This window comes from Mesoplodon densirostris, chromosome 15, assembly GCF_025265405.1.
Source record: "Mesoplodon densirostris isolate mMesDen1 chromosome 15, mMesDen1 primary haplotype, whole genome shotgun sequence".
NCBI lineage: Eukaryota > Metazoa > Chordata > Mammalia > Artiodactyla > Ziphiidae > Mesoplodon > Mesoplodon densirostris.
In genome coordinates, this window is record NC_082675.1 from 39,895,489 (window position 1) to 39,917,293 (window position 21,805).

Genomic DNA, 21,805 nt, shown 5'->3' on the forward strand with positions numbered 1-21,805 from the left:
CCCAGGTGTCTTAAGTCTCCCTTAATTCTATGCCCATGGCCAGTTATGACCACTAACCATAGATCATGCCAATCCCAACAACCCACTGCCTACCCAGGATGACCTCTACCTTTGAGAATAAGTGTTTCATCACAAAAGGATTCTGGCCTTCGGCTGGACTGAGATGAATGTAACAATATGGTTGGCAGCTTACAGACAAAATGGAAAATAATACTTTCTATACAGTGAGCACGTGTTAGAGGCCAGACACTACTACTGATTAATTAATTGGCTGAATTAATTAATAAATTCAGAATATATTCAAGGACTTCCCTGGTGGCACAGTGGTTAAGAATCTGCCTGCCAATGCAGGGGACACAGGTTTGATCCCTGGCCCGGGATGATCCCACATGCTGTGGAGCAACTAAGCCTGTGCATCACAACTACTGAGCCCACAAGCCACAACTACTGAGCCCGCGCACCACAACGACTGAAACCTGCGCGCCCTAGAGCTGTGTGCCACAACTGCTGAGCCCATGCACGGCAACCACTGAAGCTCGTGTGCTCTAGGGCCCATGTGCCGCAACAACTGAGCCCACATGCTGCAACTACTGAAGCCCACTTGCCTACAGCCTGTGCTCCACAATAAGAGAAGCCACCACAATAAGAAGCCCACACATGGCAAAGAAGAGTAGCCCCCACTCGCTGCAACTAGAGAAAGCCCACCTGCGCACAGCAATGAAGACCCAATGCAGCCAAAAATAGAATAGAATAGAATAGAATAGAAGATAAAATATTAATATATATGTATGTATATATATATACATATTCAAGAGTAACTGACTGCATGCTGGCACATTTTGAGGTCTGGAGATGAGAGAGCATGTGGTTTCAAGAGGTTCAATAAGATCAGAATATGGAGTTCCAGAAAGGACCAGAAAGATATGAGACTCAAGAGGCAAGTCAAAGGGCAAGTAACAAAGGCGTCTTGGTGCCACGTGAAGGATTTTTGACATTGATCTTTTAGACAGAAAGAATGAGAACGTCAGTAAGGTATCAGGATTGAAGATACAGATTTAGTAGTTTTCAGTGCATCCATAATCCTCACCAAAGAATCTAGAAAAGTCAGCATTAGCATTCCTACTTGACACTGAAAGCCCATAGTGAACATCTATTGATTTTATCTGCCAGAACCCCTTCCCTCTTCATCTAGTAACAGCCTCCTCCTTCTTTCAGGAAAGTGCTCCTCCCCACCCCAGGCATGTGGTTCAAGTAGAGTCAGTGTAGAGCCTTGTGCCCTCCAAGACCAGTCACCCAAGGTGGGTCATTACAGTAGCTTACATTTCTGGCCACTGTCTTAGGGTGACATGACCAGAAGAGGGAAACTTTTACCTAGGTTTCTCTAAATTGTAACTGGGGTAAAGGGCCCCTTCCTCTCATAGCAAAATGGCACACATGTCAGTACCTTAATTACTGGCATATAGCACAGAGAGGCAGAACTGCAGTGGGAGGGAATCAAACAGGGGTCCATGAGAAGCAAAGAGAGGACCTCCAATCACAGTAAGACCTTGGTTCCCGTTGTCCTCTGTTACACACCTGCCTTTCCAATTATATCAATAGTGAATCCCTCCCAGGTTCCAAGCTAGTTCTGACTAATATGGAAATTGAGACTTAGGTAGTTAAACAACTTGACCAAGGCAGGTGGTAGGCAGAACTTGGAATCAGACCCAGGATATTCTGGCCACTGCACCATGCTGTAGAGTACAGCGTTCTAAGGTGATGCCCACTTTCTGGCTAGAGGAGAATCTCAGACTTTGTGGTTAAGTGAATAAAAAATTTAAAATGAGTCAAGCACCAGGTTCAAAATCAGACAAGCTCAATTACTGCAACATTAGGCAAGTCAATTAATCTCTTTGAGCTCCATTATAAAATGAAACAGATGTCTGTGCTGCTCAATTCATAGGTGTTTGGTTAAGGGGGCTAATACACGTGAGAGCATTTTGAAAACAATAAAGAACCTATTCCAAGGTAAGTACTGCCAATCTCTACCAGCGATAGAAATGTGTATTAAACCCATTCTCTCTCTTGTTGCTTAAACTCACAATCATAGGAGTGGGAAACAGAAATCCAGAATGTTATCTCATCCATGCTAATTTCCATCTGAATAAACAGTCACTTCTGTGTTATTGTTGTTACCAAACATTTATTGAAAGCCAGACAGGGTCTGGGTGCCCTGGAAAATACAAAATCTAGAGAAGTCTCTGGGAAAGTCAGGAAGCCCAGAGCAATGGTTGGCATGGTACTTGGGAACAAGAAATCAAGGTGTGGTCCCCAAGTCCCCTTCAGAATTAACATGGCAGTCTGTCCACAATCTGAGCCTGTTCTGCACTGCCTTTTCCATTCCTCTCTCTCATGGGGCATTTTGAAGACTGGTAAGATAATTCAATGTGCATGTCTTGGGTCAGAGCATGATGTTCTGTAATTAGGCTTGGCTCTGTTTATTGCAGACACCACTTCATTTTGAAAACAGAACGCTGTCTTTTCCTCTGGGGTATTTTTTATATCATAAGGATGTCACTGTTTTTTCTTTGCTGCACAGGTGTACCATGCTTAGACAATAGGAGATTCTTTGTCCTGGAAATGTACATATAAATAACATTTCGTCAAAATCAAATTATATCCAAAATGTAATAGGATCCCTGTAGAGCTCATATAGGAGGTGGTTGTGTGTATAGGAAAGAGTGAAGGGTAGGAGTCAGAAAATCAAGATTCAAGCATTAGTTCAATCATTTCCTACGTGTGTGATTCTCAGAATTCATTTAATGTCTCTGCCTGAGAGTTTTTACATCTGTAAAATGAGGATAAAATGAATCATTTACCTACACTATGGATTTTCATGAGTGCCCAGTGAAATGTTTTTAAGAAAGGTAAAGAAAGATTGAAGCCCTACACCTGAAACTGACACAACATTGTAAATCAACTATACTCCAATAAAATTAAAATTTAAAAATAAAATAAAACAACAGGCTTTTACAAAAAAGAAAAGAAAAGAAAGATTGAAGCCATGTCCTTTAGGATTTCAATCCCTATTCATAAAAATCCAGTTACAAGAATTGGAAACAATGAGGAAGGGAATGCAATGGATATGAAAATGAAACCATCTCAAGATATAAGCCATATTGTTGCCCATAGTATTTCTTGATTAAACAAAAAGAAAATATAACTGCTTCAGCCACTGTTTACTATCCTGTGCACTGGAAATCACAAGCAGTCCTACACCCAGGCGGCACTCACTTATTCTTACAACAAAGGCCATCAACAACCTATGAAAAAATAACTCATTCTTATTATCAGAGGTCACAGTTGCAAAAATCATTTGCATATCTTAAGTTGTTCATTTACTTGAGGAGTCTTTTATTTCATATATATATATATGAAATAAAAGTTTATATATAAACTTTTATTTATATAAACATATATGTAAACTTATATACATATGGAAACAGTTTATATGTGTATATATATATATATATATATGTATATATATATATATATATATACACATATAAACTGTTTCAAGACAGTTCTCAGAATGTGGTTCCTGAGACACCAACATCAGAACCTACCCCAAGGTTACATTTTGAAAATGTAGAATCCTGAATCCCAGCCCAGATCCGGGGAATTAGAAACTGGATAATTTGCATTTTAACAAACATACACACACACACACACACAAAATGAACCCACTCCTACACTGTAATTCTGAAGTTCGAGAGAGTTTTTCAAGTTTCCAGGAATAAGAAAAATTATATCTTTAGAAAAACCTGGCTCAGTAGAAATGCCTTCAAACTTCTGGGGGTTTTTTTATGATAAACATAATAAACAATTCTAGTGAGTCCTGGAAATTCATCATGCCATAAACAGTTAACTAAGACTGTATTAAACCTACTTAAAATAACCAGTTCCTGCAATTCCAATGTTATATAATTATATATGTGCTCTGTGAAGTGTAATACAAATGTTATATAATTATATTTGTGCTCTGTGAAGTGTAATTCAAATGTTATATATTATGTGTCTAATCATCTGCTGGTTTTAGTTTTAATATTTGGATTATTCATAACATCTGATTTTTCATAAAATGGGGCAAAACTGTAGTCAGGGCAAGGGCATGATGAACTGGGATCCCTCTTTCTGGGGGGTGGGGAGGGCAGGAACTACACGACTGTAGGAACCAAGCATCTACCAATTAGGCTCTCACTCGGCGTGGTGACAGTCGAGAACTACAAAGGGTCTGAGATTTTACCCTGCTTGCGTGCTAACCAGTTAGCCTGCCAGTTTCATGGGTGCTGCAAGAAGATACAAGATTCCTGGATCAGAGAAAAGGACTTTAGCACTCAAGCCACAGCAGCAGCAGGAGCTTCATATGTGTATCAATTTCTCTCACCACCCCCGCCGGGTCCCACAGTGGCACAGGGGCGGGGGGATGCCCAGGTGGACACTGTACATACCATGGGTTTGCATCACAGCTGAGGGACCCCAGGTTTAGGAGACCCAAATCTCATAATGGTTGCAAGCAAACCTGCCCAACCTTTGCTCCAGGAGGAGACATTATACTGGACAAAAGGAAACCTCTGCTCTGAAGGGAGACACTATTTCTATTTTCCAAGACTGTTCACTATAAAACACCCTTGAAAACATAATCTGGAACAAAAGGCTGTCAGTGCCTCTTTCACTAGATGTGCAAGAGACCCATGCAAAATTGTCTCACAACAGTGACTTCCCAGGTTCTGGAAAAGACCTGGAGTCAGGTAATAACATCAACCCGTTTGCACCAAAGATTTAGTGAGAGAAAAACCCCAACTCCACTCCCTCCTTCAAGAAAACATAAGCAGAGCACACAGCCAGGTACACAGTAGGCGTTCAGCAAATGCTAATTCCCTTCCCCAGTCTCCCTACCTATTTCCTTCCACATGATCTTGGTGTTTTTTTCTTTGACATATCGTCTTATATTCCCTGTTTTCAACTTTATAAAAAATATTGAAGCTGAAAGTATGAGCCACAAAGGAGTTTGTACCAGATGGCCCTACCTATAATCTTCCGAAAGATCTAAAAAACTTTTTTGGATGTTTTGTCCTGGAGTTTGACTTTGTTTTTCTGTGCATGTGTGATACACTAGATGGTGCTAATGGCCTGATCTGAGCTGGGACACTTTTTCCAGTGAGGAAAAAGGCTAACTAACCTCTCACTTTGAATAACTGTTTTTATATGTGTAAATCCAAAGGAGTAAGTCTCAATTATTAACAACTGTACTTCTTGAAAATATAAAGGGAAAATAATTCTTTAGGTTAAGAATGACCATGGGCTTTACTTCTTGAAAATATAAAGAGAAAATAATGCTTTAGGTTTAGAATGATCGTGGGCCTTTTCCTTCCCAAAATTATTTATAATTACCTACTTTGCCAAGGACAGAATTCAGCTATAATTCTGCAGAAACTGTCATATAATTTTTAACTTCAAAAAAGGCTGAGCCTGAGTGAAATCTTCTAAATTACAAAGTCACCAGTCCCAGAGGAGTGACAATATGGAGAAATGCATTGTAGAGCAAGGCAGAATTTTCATTCCAGATCCAGGCATGTTTAGGCAAGAATTTAAGACTACAGCCAGCTGCAGGGGAAGAAAATTCCTCTGATAGTCCAGATCAACAAACAACTAAATCACTAAATTAAAAGGCTCCTTTACCAATCTGTCTAATATGGTCAGAAACTTTAAGAAAAAAGAAAGTCTGATCTAAGTTGATTGTTCAAAGACTAGCAGCTCACCAACTAGCATGTAATCCAGTGCCAATATGAAACATAAAGGAAGATTTGTGTGAATCATACTTCCTCTGAACTGGATTAAAGGAGAAAATAGTTCTAATTTGTAAATGTTAGAACATCTCTCACCCTTAAATAATTTGCTTATTTGTACAACTAAACACACACACCATCTTTTACTGTCTTTGTCCTTTGTGGATGCTGGCACCACGTCACGCAGCATCCTTTTAATACCATACTGATGTGTCCCTACAAAGTAAGGTCAAAATAATAACTGTTCCAAATCTTAGCCCCACCTCTGCCTGATGGAATTTCCACACCAGGTCTTTAGATCTCCATTATATAACTCATGAAACTCTCTTCATGAATGACTACACCAGGAAGTTTGGCGCCTGGAGGAATATTTTTTCATCAACTAGATTATATTTAAGTAAAGACATCCGCTTCACCTCATAACTGGCAAAGGTCTCATTATTACAAATAAGAGGAGAAATTAAGAAATAAATAAGCAGAAAAGAAATACAGAGGGAGATAATTGATTGGGAACGTATTAGTTCTTGAGTGGGTAGTGGATTCATTGTCCATTATACTATAAAAAGCATAAATAGACAATTAAATTAAAGAGCCATTTATGAAACAATGACAGTATTTTGTAAACCAAGGACTATGATGAATTCAATTCTATTCAAATAAATAAATAAAATCAAAGGCAGCATAACTTCTTCCACATCAGTGTGACTGCGTCTTGCCCTTTGCCCTACCAGATCTTCAGCTCAGTCTTGGATAATAACCTGGGCAAAAATATTTCAGAATCAGGACATCTGGTTCTACCCAGAGCAAGAGGACAGGTGCCTCCTTCCCGAGGAATGAAGTGTGTCTGGGTCAGAAGAAACAACAGAGTTGTCCTGGGAGGACATAGAAGCCCATTAAGCAAGGGCGCTAAGGAGACCAAGGGATCCTTTTTTTTTTTTTTTTAACATCTTTATTGGAGTATAATTGCTTTACAATGGTGTGTTAGTTTCTGCTTTATAACAAAGTGAATCAGCTATACATATACACATGTTCCCATATCTCTTCCCTCCTGCGTCTCCCTCCCTCCCACCCTCCCTATCCCACTCCTCTAGGCAATCACAAACCACCTAGCTGATCTCCCTGTGCTATGCAGCTGCTTCACACTAGCTATCCATTTTACGCTTGGTAGTGTATATATGTCCATGCCACTCTCTCACTTTGTCCCAGCTTACTCTTCTCCCTCCCTGTGTCCTCGAGTCCATTCTCCAGTAGGTCTGCGTCTTTATTCCTGTCCTGCCCCTAGGTTCTTCATGATCTTTTTTTTTTTTTAGATTCCATATATATGTGTTAGCATACAGTATTTGTTTTTCTCTATCTGATTTACTTCACTGTGTATGACAGACTCTAGGTCCATCCACCTCACTACAAATAACTCAATTTCGTTTCTTTTTATGGCTGAGTAATATTCCATTGTATATCTGTGCCACATCTTCTTTATCCATTCATCTGTCGATGGACACTTAGGTTGCTTCCATGTCCTGGCTATTGTAAATAGAGCTGCAATGAACATTGTGGTACATGACTCTTTTTGAATTATGGTTTTCTCAGGGTATATGCCCAGTAGTGGGATTGCTGGGTCATATGGTAGTTCTATTTTTAGTTTTTTAAGGAACCTCCATACTGTTCTCCATAGTGGCTGTATCAATTTACATTCCCACCAACAGTGTAAGAGGGTTCCCTTTTCTCCCCACCCTCTCCAGCATTTACTGTTTGTAGATTTTTTGATGATGGCCATTCTGACTAGTGTGAGGTGATATCTCACTGTAGTTTTGATTTGCATTTCTCTAATGATTAATGATGTTGAGCATTCTTTCATGTGTTTGTTGGCAATCTGTATATCTTCTTTGGAGAAATGTCTATTTAGGTCTTCCACCCATTTTTGGATTGGGTTGTTTGTTTTTTTGATATTGAGCTGCATGAGTTGCTTGTAAATTTTGGAGATTAATCCTTTGTCAGTTGCTTCATTTGCAAATATTTTCTCCCATTCTGAGGGTTGCCTTTTCATATTGTTTATGGTCTCCTTTGTTGTGCAAAAGCTTTTAAGTTTCATTAGGTCCCATTTGTTTGTTTTTCTTTTTATTTCCACTTCTCTAGGAAGTGGGTCAAAAAGGATTTTGCTGTGATTTATGTCAAAGAGTGTTCTGCCTATGTTTTCCTCTAAGAGTTTTATAGTGTCTGGCCTTACATTTAGGTCTTTAATCCATTTTGAGTTTATTTTTGTGTATGGTGTCAGGGAGTGTTCTAATGTCATTCTTTTACATGTAGCTGTCCAGTTTTCCCAGCATCACTTATTAAAGAGGCTGTTGTTTCTCCATTGTATATTCTTACCTCCTTTATCAAAAATAAGGTGACCATATATGTGTGGGTTTGTCTCTGGGCTTTCTATGCAACAAGATATTCTTGACACACTTTCGTGGACCATCAAATTTACTCAAAGATCTGGAGGTATAAGACATGACACTTCTATTTTTTAAAAATAGAGTGTGAAAATCAGTATGAATTTTTAAGATAAAATATGAAAATCAAAGACAACTCACACTTGCCGCTGGACATTTGAAGACATACTCTCAGACCCCAAGAGATGCAGGCTCACTCCTTCTCTTTGGTGGAAAAGAATGTGCAACATACTGCCTGATGCATGGTTACACACACACACACACACACACGCAAAGAATTTGCTTCTCCCCCCGCAAAAAAAAAACTATAGATTTAAACCCAAAAATTCTACTTTTAGGAACTTACCTTATAAATAATTAAATAACTGTGCAAATATATGTGAGTGCAGCTGTTCACCTAGGATTGCTTTTATAATAATGAAAACTGTTGAACATTCTAAATGTCTCGCCTTAGGAGACTGGTAAAATAAATTATGGAATAAACATACAAAGAAATTTTTCTTAAAATAACAGTGTGACCCTAAATTTATTGACATTAAAAGATGTCCAGAATATACTAAATGAGCTCATTAAAAAATAGTGTGAACAAGAGGATCTCAATTTATTAAAAAATAGGGACCTCACTGGCGGTCCAGTGGTTAAGACTCTGCGCTTCCACTGCAGGGGGCACAGGTTCGATCCCTGGTCGGGGAACTAAGATCTAGCATGCCACATGGTGTGGCCAAAAAAAAAAAAAGTATATGTATGTGAATGACCATGTGTTTATATTCAGGAAAAAGTCTGGAATGACATGTAACAAAATAATAATTATTTCTGGGGCTTCCCTGGTGGCGCAGTGGTTGAGAGTCCGCCTGCCGAAGCAGGGGACAAGGGTTCATGCCCCGGTCCAAGAAGATCCCACATACTGTGGAGCGGCTGGGCCCGTGAGCCATGGCCACTGGGCCTGCGTGTCCGGAGCCTGTGCTCCGCAATGGGAGAGGCCACAATAGTGAGAGGCCTGCGTACCACAAAAAATATATATATATAATTATTATTATTATTATTATTATTATTATATATTATTTCTGGGACGTAAAATTATAAGATTTTTTTCTTTATTGTACTTTTCTGTAAATTCTTAATTTTTCAAAATGAGCATATGGCAGTTTTAAAGTATTGCTTATTAAAGATATTCATATAACACAAAAAAGTATAAAGAAAAAAGTGAAATAATCATCCCCAAATCCACAAATAACATTTTTTTTTCATTAGGTGACCATTATCCTATGTATGTCTATATGCATAAATACACATAGACATGTAAATTAGATAGATAAATGATAGGTATGTAAGCAGATCAATTAGAATTTATTAAAATAGAATCACAGTATTCATGTTAACATTTTCATAAAGAAGCATTAACTATAACCACCACTGATTTTAAAAAAAGAAAAAGAAATGGAAGTGCACTGAAAAAATTGCTGAACTTCAGCTAAATGTTTTTTATCACGGTAAAATCTATTATTTCCCCAAATATCTAAGGTTATGAAAAAATTATAAAATACAAACAGCTTAAATTATTAAATGATGATTAAACTATATGTTTAATATAGACAGTATAAACTGACTCCTTCCTAACCAAGAAAAGAAAATTAGTAAGTTTCACTTCCCACAGCTTCATTTTAATTAGTTATTATTTGTATACTCTCAGGGTTTATAATATTTACATTAGCTTAGACAGCTATAATTCCTCCAGTTGTTAAATCTTAGATTGATATATAAATGGATCTGACAATCACTGCCTGTTCTTTTACCTTGTCTTTTCCATTCCTGAGTTCTATATTTTTAATTTATTCTTTGATTATCAGTATTTCATCAGTCTTTCTTTTTTTCAGAGAGGCTTCATATGTTCTGGATTCACTGAGTTCTTGAATGTTTAGGAATAACTTCCTGTTACCTTTATACATGAATGGCAATTTGGCTGGGTATTACATTCTTGGATTGTGTTCTCTTCCTGCCATTGTCTTCTGACATTAAATCTTACTATATGGAATATATATATTCTATATATACTCTGTGTATATACATATTTTTATATTATATTTATGAATACATAATATTCAAATAATATTTTCTGGGTTATTTGTTGGGTTTTCTACTTTAGGGATTCCAATTATCTTTCTGCTATATCAGTTTTGTCTCCTCTATATTATCTTCTGTCTAATGATTTTAATATATTTTTTGCTTTGATTCTATTAAGTCTTTCCTTCACATCAATAACTCAGTTTTAAGCCATGTCAAAGCTGTCCATTACTCTACCAGATAAATCAGCTCTATATAGTGTTTGTCCTCTCTTTTTTTAGCTCTGTGACCTTTCTTTTCATTTTATTCTTCTATTTGAAAGTTTATTATATGTATGTCATGTTCTTATCAAATCCTTCTATATGCAAAACACTCATGGAAAATTTTTTTCTGTTCCCTCTAATTATATATTTTCTGGACTAGGTTATTCCTCAGTCTTGTTATCCTATATATCTTACTTATAATTTATTGATTTATTTGCTATGTTATGCTTACCTAGCTGCCGCGTTGTCTCTTTTCATGTTAATTAACATCAGAACTTCTGTTCATATCTTCTGTTTGTGTTAATGTGGATGAATTCTCTTTACTCTCTTTGCATCTTATCAAGAACTTGCTTCATTAGTTCTTAAGATGTCCGTTTTGTATTTTAGCATCTCTAAAACCTGAGGACATCTTACAGTTTAATTGGCAGCATTTTCTTTTCATTATTTTGTTTTCTCCTTCTGGGCTACAGTGTAAGAACATCTATTACAATCCTCTACTTTCCTCAAACTTCCAACTTCAAACCACTTTTCATACTCAGTCGATGACCACTTATCCTATTTCATAAAGATAATAAAACCCATCAGATGGGAAATTCCTCAACTTTCCATCACAGAGCTCAAAACTTCAGAATTCTTCCCTCCAGTTTCTCCTGTCTAAGGCCAACCCTTCCTCTATGTTCTGAATCCCAATTCCTCCAGGCTTCTTTGGGATCTCAACCTTCACCCATCTCCTATCACTCACAATTCTTCAAACTCTTCTTCTACTAGCTCCTTCCCATCAAGACTAGGCCATCCTTTAAAAACAAATAAATAACCTCCTTCAGCGTCACATTCGTTTTTCTCCTTCAAAGCCAAATCACTTAAAGATCTGCCTAGACTCACAATCTCCATTTGCTCAACTCTGACTCATTCCTTAACCACTTCAATTTGTTTGTGACTCTACTGTTCCAGTAAAAACTGCTCTCAGCAGGCCACCGACAACTTCCTTGTTGCTAAACACAACAAACTTCAGTCTGACTTGCACTCTCAGCAGTATCTGTGGCAGCTGATCATTCCTTCCTCTCAACACTTTTCCCTCAGCTTCCATTATGACACACCCTTCCAGTTTTCCTTCTTCCTTTGATTACTTCTTCTCAATACCTTTTGTAGCATCCTCTTCCTCTGCCTGTCCCTAAAGGTGTCTGTTCTACAAGGATCATGCTTGGAATTTTTTTTCACTCTACATCCTCTCAAGTATATGAATCTATGTGCTTCGATGGTTCCTATTACATCTATAAACTATACTCCTATTACCAAATGTCTTTCCTATATATCTAATTATTTGTTGACTATCTCAGTTTGTAATTTCCACAACCAACTTAGACTTGTCAGGTTCAAAAGTGAATTCATAGTCTTCCATTCCAAACCTGCTCTTCCTCTTCAATCTCAGCTTCTCTAAATGTCACCAACCAGTTGTTCAAGTCAGATTCTTGGGAAGCATCTTTAACTCTGTGTTTTTGTTCTCTCACAGCTAATCACCAGGCCAACTGATTTTACCTCTTAACAAAGTTCTCTAAGCTACTGTCTATCACCACTGCCATTGCCTATTTCAAGTTACTATTCTGTTTCCACTGTTTCTACAATAGTCTCCAACTGTCTTTCCAGAGTGATTTTACTAAAATTCTGATCACACTACATCCTGTTCCCTAAAAAATCTTTCAATAACTGGATATTGCCATTGGGATAACCTCCAAACACCTAAACCTAGCATAAATAATCCTTCATGATTATGGTCTCTCCATACTTCTCCAAACTCATATTGTGTTCCTCACATTATATGCTCCAGTCAAGTCGAACTATTTACAGTTTACTAAAAATAGGCTCCCTTTCAGCTGTGCATGTTATTCTGTCTACTTCCATCACTCTTGCCACTCCCCTTGGTCTGGCTAAATCCTAATCAACTTTCCATTCTCAAGTCCCTTCTTCTAGGAAACCTTCCTGCATTCCCAGTTTCAAGCTAGATATCCCCTTCCTAAATACTCTCATAGCATTCTGAACTTCCCTTAACACATTTTACTATAAAAGAATTGCCTGTTTACTTCTCTAAAGCTGATCTGTAAGCACCATGAGAGCAAGTATTAAACTGGTGTAAAAAGGTAGGTATTGGTCCTAAATTTTCCTTATATCATCTCTTATTAACATGGTTGAAGTAGGCTGTGTATATTATAAAATAAACTGGAACACTGAGAAAAAACTAGTAAAATCAGGTAGTACCCAATCTGGATCATTTATGTTCCAAATGTTGGTTTTCATTCACCAGTGTTTTGTCCACCTGAAATCTTCAGATATAACCCTCCACATAGGTGAAGATTCATCCTAAATAATTCCAACACCACTAGTTGGATTGAACAATTCAGTGGAGTAAAATCCAGTCATTTGGGGTTGTTTAATAAAACAACTGATTGAACTGATCACTTTTCAGGGAATGTGTGTTAACTTAACATGAATGTGACACTGTTATCACGTCAGGTCAAGTGCAGAAAGAATTCATTCCCTGTAAGGAGTGAGCAATTTTCACCCACCAGGATAGATGATTATTATAAAAACTTTCCCCCTTATAGTCTACCATCAGGTAATTTGAGCCATGGTGCTAAATTAATATCTGTATTAATATATAATATTCAGCCCAGAATGGTACCTTGTGAAGCAGGGCTCTTTTCTGTCTTGTTCAGTATTGTTTGTTCAGTGCCTACACTGTAAGCATTCAGAAAATATTTGTTGAATGGGTTAATGAAAAGATTATCATCAGCTACCTATCTAACTAGACAAAACATTTTGTCATAAAAAATCTGACCAGTCACATTTCATGTCTCAAGCTCTCCCAACATAAAGACTCCTAGGTAGGTATAGACTGAAAAAGTACGGTTGGCCTCAGTACTGATTTGGGCTCAAGACAGCAGTTTCCAAACTTTAGCATGCATCAGAATCACCTGCAGGACTGGTTAAAATACAGACTGCTGGGCCGCAGTCCTAGAGTTTTTGTTTAGTAGAACTGGGTAAGGCCTGAGAATCTGCATTTTGAACAAGTTTCAAGGTGAAGCTGATGCTGCTGGTACAGACCACATTTTGAGAACCACAAATTAAGAGAACCAGACTATTTGGTAAAAATAGCCTTTTATTTTGTTGACTGATATATTTTCTGCAAAAATCATGTTTACAAGCAATGGGTTTCTTGAAGTGTAACACAATCTTATCAGTTCTCTGGAATTCACATAGTCTCTGTTATCCTGTATGGTATCCAACAGTAAATCTTTCTAGCTCAATTAGTAGCTGTCAATTTAGTGGCAAGAAGAAATTCTGCAAGCATGTCATTCTTCTTGATACTACAAGACTATCCAAACATTCCCAATTTTAATTTGCTTTGCTGGGCATTATTTCTTAGACTAGGTTTAACTGCCCTCCACATTATAAGACACTATCTAGATAACTTTTGTCAGTAAAAGCACTAACAAACTATAATCTCTTCATCAAACTGAGGTATGGCAGGTGCTTTAATAGTAAATACCTCCAAATGGTAACAAGCCATATGGACAAAATTTTGGCTCACTGGTAAAAATTACATTTACAGTAATATTGTTAAAGTTTCTAGCTTCATCTTTGAAGCCTTGCCAGTGGGACATACCTCTTTGTTAACGATTTTGCAGGTGCCTCATAAAGGCTAAATAATACCCATCTTTTAGCAAAAGCATAACCTTTTGCAGGTTTTAGAAGTGTGAATCCATTAATACTTTTTTCACAAAAGAAGCGTTAAACAGAGGGTAGGATCTTTAGCTGCGCTAGTAGAAAGTTTAATGAGTAATTAAAGAACAAAAGCCTAGTAGATTTGCTAGCCCACATCTTGCTCTGAAAGGTTCTGCTTTCTTTAGAAGCTTTATATACCTCAATAGACGAGTAAAATCAAGAGTTGAACATTTAATTTGTTTATTCAACAGAAGCTCCGAAATTGTTCATGTTGGAGGTGGGAGGAGAGATGGAGAGAATGCCTGAAGGAAGGAAATCACTCTGCTTTTCTCCTCAAAATATCACCTGTAGGGGCCACAGCTCTGCATTAGCCGTGCCAACAACTGCTCGGAAGAGTCTTCCGCTCCCACCCAGAGCAAGTGCTAAGCAAGAAATGATACATCAAATGCTGCCAAGGTTGAGTACCTAAAGACTGGTTTGAGTTGCACATCCAGCAAGGAAGCAGGTTTGGGGGAAGTGCAAGCAGCTGAGGATAGCACAGGAAGGCTTTTTGACAGCCCCTAGTTGGGGATTTTCTCAAAAAGATTTGCAGGATGCCAAGTTAATCTTGAGGCTTCTTGCCTCACCTCCTTTTATGTCCCTCCCTGAGAATTCTTGTATAAACTTGTCCTCAGGATGTCTTTCTGCCTCCTATAAACTCCCACCTCTGGGCAGCCTTGGCACCTCTGCCTTACCCTGAGGCCCTTGAATTACTTGCCCATTTCCACATTTCTATGCTTTAAAACCTTTCTTCGAGGCAGGAATGCAAGATACACCACATTCTCCTTTCTAAGTCAGGCAGAGAAGGCGGTCATTTTCAGGCCACGTAGCCTTTCACTCAGGCTATAGACTCTTTGTCCCAGAAGACTTTCCTCCCCTCTGGAAATGAGAAAATGAACTACCTTGACAATTAATTACCTAGTAAGGACTAAGTGAGGGACTCAATCTTTTGAAGAACCAGCTCCCAGACCATTTTGATTCAGAACAAAACCCTGAACTGAATCCAGAGAGAAAAGTGGCCAGCACCCCATGCTGCAGGTCGCACCCCTCCAGGTGCTACTGGCAACCAAAATCCCTCAATCTGCTTGGAATGTTGTGACAAAATACCACAGACTGGGTGGCTTCAACAACATAAATTTATTTCTCTTTTTTTTTGTAAAACGGAAAGGCTGAGAATTTTCCAAACCTTCAAGTTCCAGTTCTGGAATTGTTTAACAATTTCTTCTCCAATTCATCTCTCTCCCCACATTTTGCTCTAAGTAGTTAGGAGGAACCAAGCCACTCTCTCAACACTTTGCTTAGAAATCTCTTCAGCTAAATATCCAGGTTCATTGCTTGCAAGTTCTACCTTCCAATGCTAGAATATGAACACAATTCAACCAAGTTCTTTGCCACTTTATAAAAAGGACTGCCTTTTCTCCAGTTTCCAATAACATGTTACTCATTTCCATCTGACACCTCAGTAGAATGGCCTTTAATGTCCTTATTTCTACCAACATTAAGTTCATGATTAGTTATGTATTCTCTAAAGAGATGGAAGCTTTCTCTCTAGCTCTCCTTTCTCTCTGAGCTCTCACCAGAATTTTCCTTACTGTCCATATTCTTCGATGCACCTCAAAACTCTTCCAGTCTCTACCCCTTATACATTTCCAAAGGCACTTCCACAGGTTTAGGTATTTATTGCAGCAGCACTCCACTTCTTCCTCCAAGCCGCACCTCTTATCTCTAGCCCCACCTCTCCCTCCAAGCAAAGTCCCATAACCTACATTGAGATTTCACACTTTTCGTTTCTCTTTCCACAGCCCCCAAATAACCAAAGTTTCTCATTTACTACATGAAATCACACTTGTCCTTCTTTTATCCAACCTAAATAAGATTCTGCCTTTATCTTTACGCTTTAGCTTGAATTTTTGCTCACGTTGGCCTCATAGTTTCCCCCTATCTTTCTCTTTATTAATTCTTCATCTCTTTTTCAGGATCCTTTTTCCTGCTTGCCTCTTAAATATCCGTATTCCTTAGGTGTCTTTCTTTGGCTCTTATATCTTTTCACTCTAGAGATTAATGGTTCTTCCCTTTGGGGAGTTAAAAATAAGACAAAAGCTAAGGAAGTCTCTTCAAAACATATATTTATTAAATATTTTTAAGAGCTTATTATGTGCTGGGCATTGTCCTAGTTGCTGAGGATATAAGAAGAGAACAAAACACATAAGATCCCTGTTCTCATGGGGAATGCAGACAATAAGTAAATAAGTTTAAATATGTATATGATTTCAAATAGTAATAATTGCCATGAAGAAAAACAAAGCAGGGTAGGGAGAGTCATGGAGAAGAAAGACCTCTCTGAGACAGAAATTTGACCACATGTTATTTAAAACCATGACTCTGGATGAGATCACCTAGGGAGGACAGCAAATAGAGACCAGAAAGCTGAGGATTCAGCTCTGGGGTATTTCACCCTTTCAATTTCAGTAAGAATAGAAAGACCCCGTAAAGCAGACTCAGAAGGAAGCAGTTGGTAAGAAAAGAAAAGAAAAAAAAAAAAAAAAGAAAATATGAGGCTCTGGAAGCTAAAAACAACAAAAAAAGTGTTTCAAGAAAGAGGGAGTAATCAACTGTGTCTCATGCTGCCGAGAGGATGACTAAGATGAAGATTAAAAATGGTTTATTGAATTTGGCAAGAAAGAAATTTTTGCCAAACATGAGATCGGTTTAAGTGGAATCAGAGGACAAGAGCCTGACTGGAGTGTGTTCCAGAAAATATGGGAGGTGACAGAGTGATTATAGACAACTCTTTCCAAGAGAATTGTTATAAAAAAAAAAAAAAAAAGAGCAGAGAAATGGGAGGAGAGAGTGGTGGGATAGGAACGTGGGGTCACAAGAGACCTTTTTCAGATGGGACATATTACAGCATGGGGATGAGTATGATGCATAAAGAGTAGAAAATTGATGATGCAAAAGAGAAAGGGGATAATTGCAGAAGCAGAGTCCTTGAAAACAAGAGAAGGGACAAGATTCAGTGCACAATTCTAGTTAGATAGGGGCTGGAACAGTTTACCTGTTGCAACAGGAATAAAAGTAGAGTATACAGATGCAGAGTAACTGGTAGGTTGGATGTTGAGAAGGTAAAGTAGTTCTCTTACAATTGCTCTTATTTTCTCAGTTAATTAGATGCAAAGTCATCAGCTGAGTATGAGGAGAAAAGAAAGGTTGTAAGATGTTTGAGAAATAAGATTGCTGCTCTGCCATGGAAGGATCACTTAAGATAGGTGGTCATAGATTTAAAGTGGGACCGATCAGCACAATTGGGTTTTCCTTCAGCTACATTCAGCTAAACTTCAGATTAAAAGAACTTCTGCTCTACACTCTCTCTCTGAGTGACTTCATCCAAATTCATGGCTTAGTTAACATTTATATCTCGTGACTCCCAAATCTGTGTCTTCAGCCCAAACCTCTTTTTGGAACTCCAAACTCATAATATCTACTAGACTTTTCAACTTCAAATCTCCCACATACCTCTTAAATCCAACACATCCAAAACTAAAATAGTATGTTTAAAACTACTCCTATAGTCCTTGACTCTGCTAATGACCCACCATCCACCTAATGCCTAAAGGAAGAAGCGAAAGTCTTCCTTATACACTCCAGTCAAAGAATCTTGTGGCTCCTACCTTCTTCACATCACGCATATCTGTTCCATCTAATTTCACTGCCATTTGCCTAAATTCAGTCCTTTGTCACTTTTCACCTGAGTTCCCGCAACAGTCTCCTGTCTCTTTGATGCCGGTTTATCCCCCACTTAACCCATCTTCTGCACAGCTCCCAGTCTTCTCTCTGGAAATGCAAATCTCATTACCTCACTCACCTACTTAAACTATTTCAAAATTCTCTTTAGCTCAAAAAGTAAAATTCACTTCAAAGTGTGATGCTGACTGTCCTTTAGCCTAATATCCTACCAATTTGCCTCATGGTCTTTTCTTCCAGCCATTCCAAATTACTTTCAATTTGTACGTTGCATCACATTTATGTACCTTCAAACATATCCCTATTTTGAAAAATCTTCTCTTCACCTGCTATTACTGCTAGCTCCTAGACCTTCCTCTAAACTCCATCCTGATATTTACTGCAGGCAAATTTCTTATGTACTCCCAAAGCACTGTGAGTATACTATACTCACTTACCATGCTGACCTCACTTGACCCTACATCCCCTCCAGCTACTTCCTCATTTTTCTGCTTTCCTTTGTATCAAACCCCCTGAAAAAATCATCAATACTTACTGTCACCCCTTCATCTCCTCCCTTCATCTCTGGAACACATTTAAATTGGTCTTTTCATCTTGACTCTTGTAGCAAAATAACTCTTTACAAAATCATAAATGTCTTTGACATGGCTATAAACAATGGTCAGTCCTTAGTCTTCACCTCAGTGACCCATCACAGTTGCAGCATTTGATATAATTAACTACTCCTTCTTTCTTGGAAGACTTTCTTCTCTTGGCTTCCAGGAACCACTTTTTCTTGGTTCTCCTCCTATCTCACTGGCAGCTATTACTCCATCTCCTTTGCTTCTCCTGATCATCTTAATCTCTAAAACTTGGAGTGTTCTTTTTTATCTATTCCCATTCTAGGTGATGTCATCACTATCATAGTTTTAGATACCCCCTAGAAGGATAACAGTGCCCAAATACGTATCCTAACCTAAACCTCTACCCTGAACTCTTGAATACCCAACTTAACACATGCATTTGAATGTCTAGTAGGCAGCTTACTAAACTCCTTCAGCAATCCTTCCCTTTTTAGCAAAAAGCAATTTCATTCTTCCAGTTGCTCAAGCCAAAAGCCTTGGAGTTATCCTTGACTCCTCTCTTTCTCCCACGCTTCACATTTACACCACCAGTAAATCTTGTAAGACCTGCCTTCAAAATATATCCATAATCCAACCTACCATGTCTATTCATCACCCTGCTCAGCCCATTCTCTCTCACCTGGGTTATGTAACAGCCTCCCAACTGGTCTCCCAGCTTCTACCCTTGTCTCCCTTCATACAACAGCCAGAGTGATTCTCTGAAACCGAGTTGTTTCATGTCTCTTCTCTGCCCAGAATTCCCAAATTAGTATCATGTTGGAGGGCATAATGGTTTACAAGACCCTACATAATTTAGCCCTCCTACTAACTCCCTAAACTCATCTCCAACAACTCTCCCCAACACTCTGCTACAACTACACTGGCCAAACATGGTGCTGCCTCAGGCTTTTTACACCTGATGCTTCCTCTGCCTACTGTGTACTTCCCTGAGGATAGCCACATGCTCACTCCCTCACTTCCTTCAGATCTCTGCCATCCTCTCAGAAGCCTTGTCTGATTAATTTCCAATTATACTTATCACTATCTCTTACCTTGTTTGTTGACTGGTTTATCTTCTGTCTTACTCCATTATAATGTAGCTCTATTAGAACAAGTACCTTATTTTATTCACTGCTGTATCCCCTGCACTTGTATAGTGCCAAGCACTCAATAGATGTTCCACAGTAAATCAACTAGATTTAAATACCTACTTATGTGTCTCCCCTCAACTAGAATCTATACTCTTTTATTTCTAATCTTTTTTTTGAATTTTATTTTTTTATACAGCAGGTTCATATTAGCTATCTATTTTATATTAGTGTATATATGTCAATCCCAATCTCCCAATTCATCCCACCACCACCAAACCCCCCCACCTGCTTTCTCCCTTTGGCGTCCATACATTTGTTCTCTACATCTGTGTCCCTATTTCTGCCCTGCAAACCGGTTCATCTGTACCATTTTTCTAGATTCCACATATATGCTTTAATATAGGATACTTGTTTCCCTTTCTGACTTACTTCACTCTGTATGACATTCTCTAGTCCATCCATGTCTCTACAAACAACCCAATTTCGTTCCTTTTTATGGCTGAGTAATATTCCATTGTATATATGTACCACATATTCTTTAACCATTTGTCAGTCAAGGGGCATTCAGGTTGCTTCCATAACCTAGCTATTGTAAATAGTGCTGCAATGAACATTGGGGTGCATTTTTTTTTTGAATTATGGTTTTCTCTGGGTATGTGCCCAATAGTGGGATTGCTGGGTAATGTGGTAATTCTGTTTTTGATTTTCTAAGGAACCTCCATAGTATTCTCCATAGTGGCTGTATCAACTTACATTCCCACCAACAGTGCAAGAGGGTTCTGTTTCCTCCACACCCTCTCCAACATTTGTTGTTTGTAGATTTTCTGATGGCCATTATCACTGGTGTGAGGTGATACCTCATTGTAATTTTGATTTGCATTTCTCTAATAATTGTGATGTTGAGCAGCTTTTCATGTGCCTGGTGGCCATCTGTATGTCTTCTTTGGAGAAATGTCTATTTAGGTCTTCTGCCCATTTTTTGATTGGGTTGTTGTTTTTTTTAATATTGAGATGCATGAGCTGTTTATATATTTTGGAGATTAATCCTTTGTCCGTTGATTCATTTGGAAATATTTTCTCCCATTCTGAGGGTTGTCTTTTCATCTTGTTTATAGTGTTCTTTGCTGTGCAAAAGCTTTTAGGTTTCATTAGGTCCCATCTGTTTACTTCTGTTTTTATTTCCATTACTCTAGGAGGTGGGTCAAAAAGATCTTGCTGTGATTTATGTCAAAGAGTGTTCTTCCTATGTTTTCCTCTAAGAGTTTTATAGTGTCCAGTCTTACATTTAGGTCTTTAATCCATTTTACATGTAGCTGTCCAGTTTTCCCAGCACCATTTATTAAAGAGACGGTCTTTTCTCCACTTTATATCCTTGCCCCCTTCATCATAGATTAGTTGACCACAGGTGTGTGGGTTTATCTCTGGGCTTTCTATCCTGTTCCATTGATCTATATTTCTGTTTTTGTGCCAGTACCATACTGTCTTGATTACTGTAGCTTTGTAGTATAGTCCGAAGTCAGGGCATCTGATTCCTTCAGAATTTTTCCAGATTCCTCCAACCTTTTTCCCTCAAGATTGCTTTGGCTATTTGCGGTCTCTTGTGTCTCCATACAAATTTTAAGATTTTTTGTTCTAATTCTGTAAAAAATGCCATTAGTAATTTGAAAGGGATTGCATTGAATCTGTAGATTGCTTTGGGTAGTATAGTCATTTTCACAATATTGATTCGTCCAATGCAAGAACATGGTATATCTCTCTATCTGTTTGTGTCATCTTTGATTTCTTTCATCAGTGTCTTATAGTTTTCTGAGTACAGGTCTTTTACTTCCTTAGGTAGGTTTATTCCTAGGTATTTTATTCTTTTCTTGCAATGATGAATGGGAGTGTTTCCTTAATTTCTCTTTCAGATTTTTCATCATTAGTGTATAGGATTGCAAGAGATTTCTTTACGTTGATTTTGTATCCTGCAACTTTACCAAATTCATTGATTAGCTCTAGTAGTTTTCTGGTGGCATCTTTAGGATT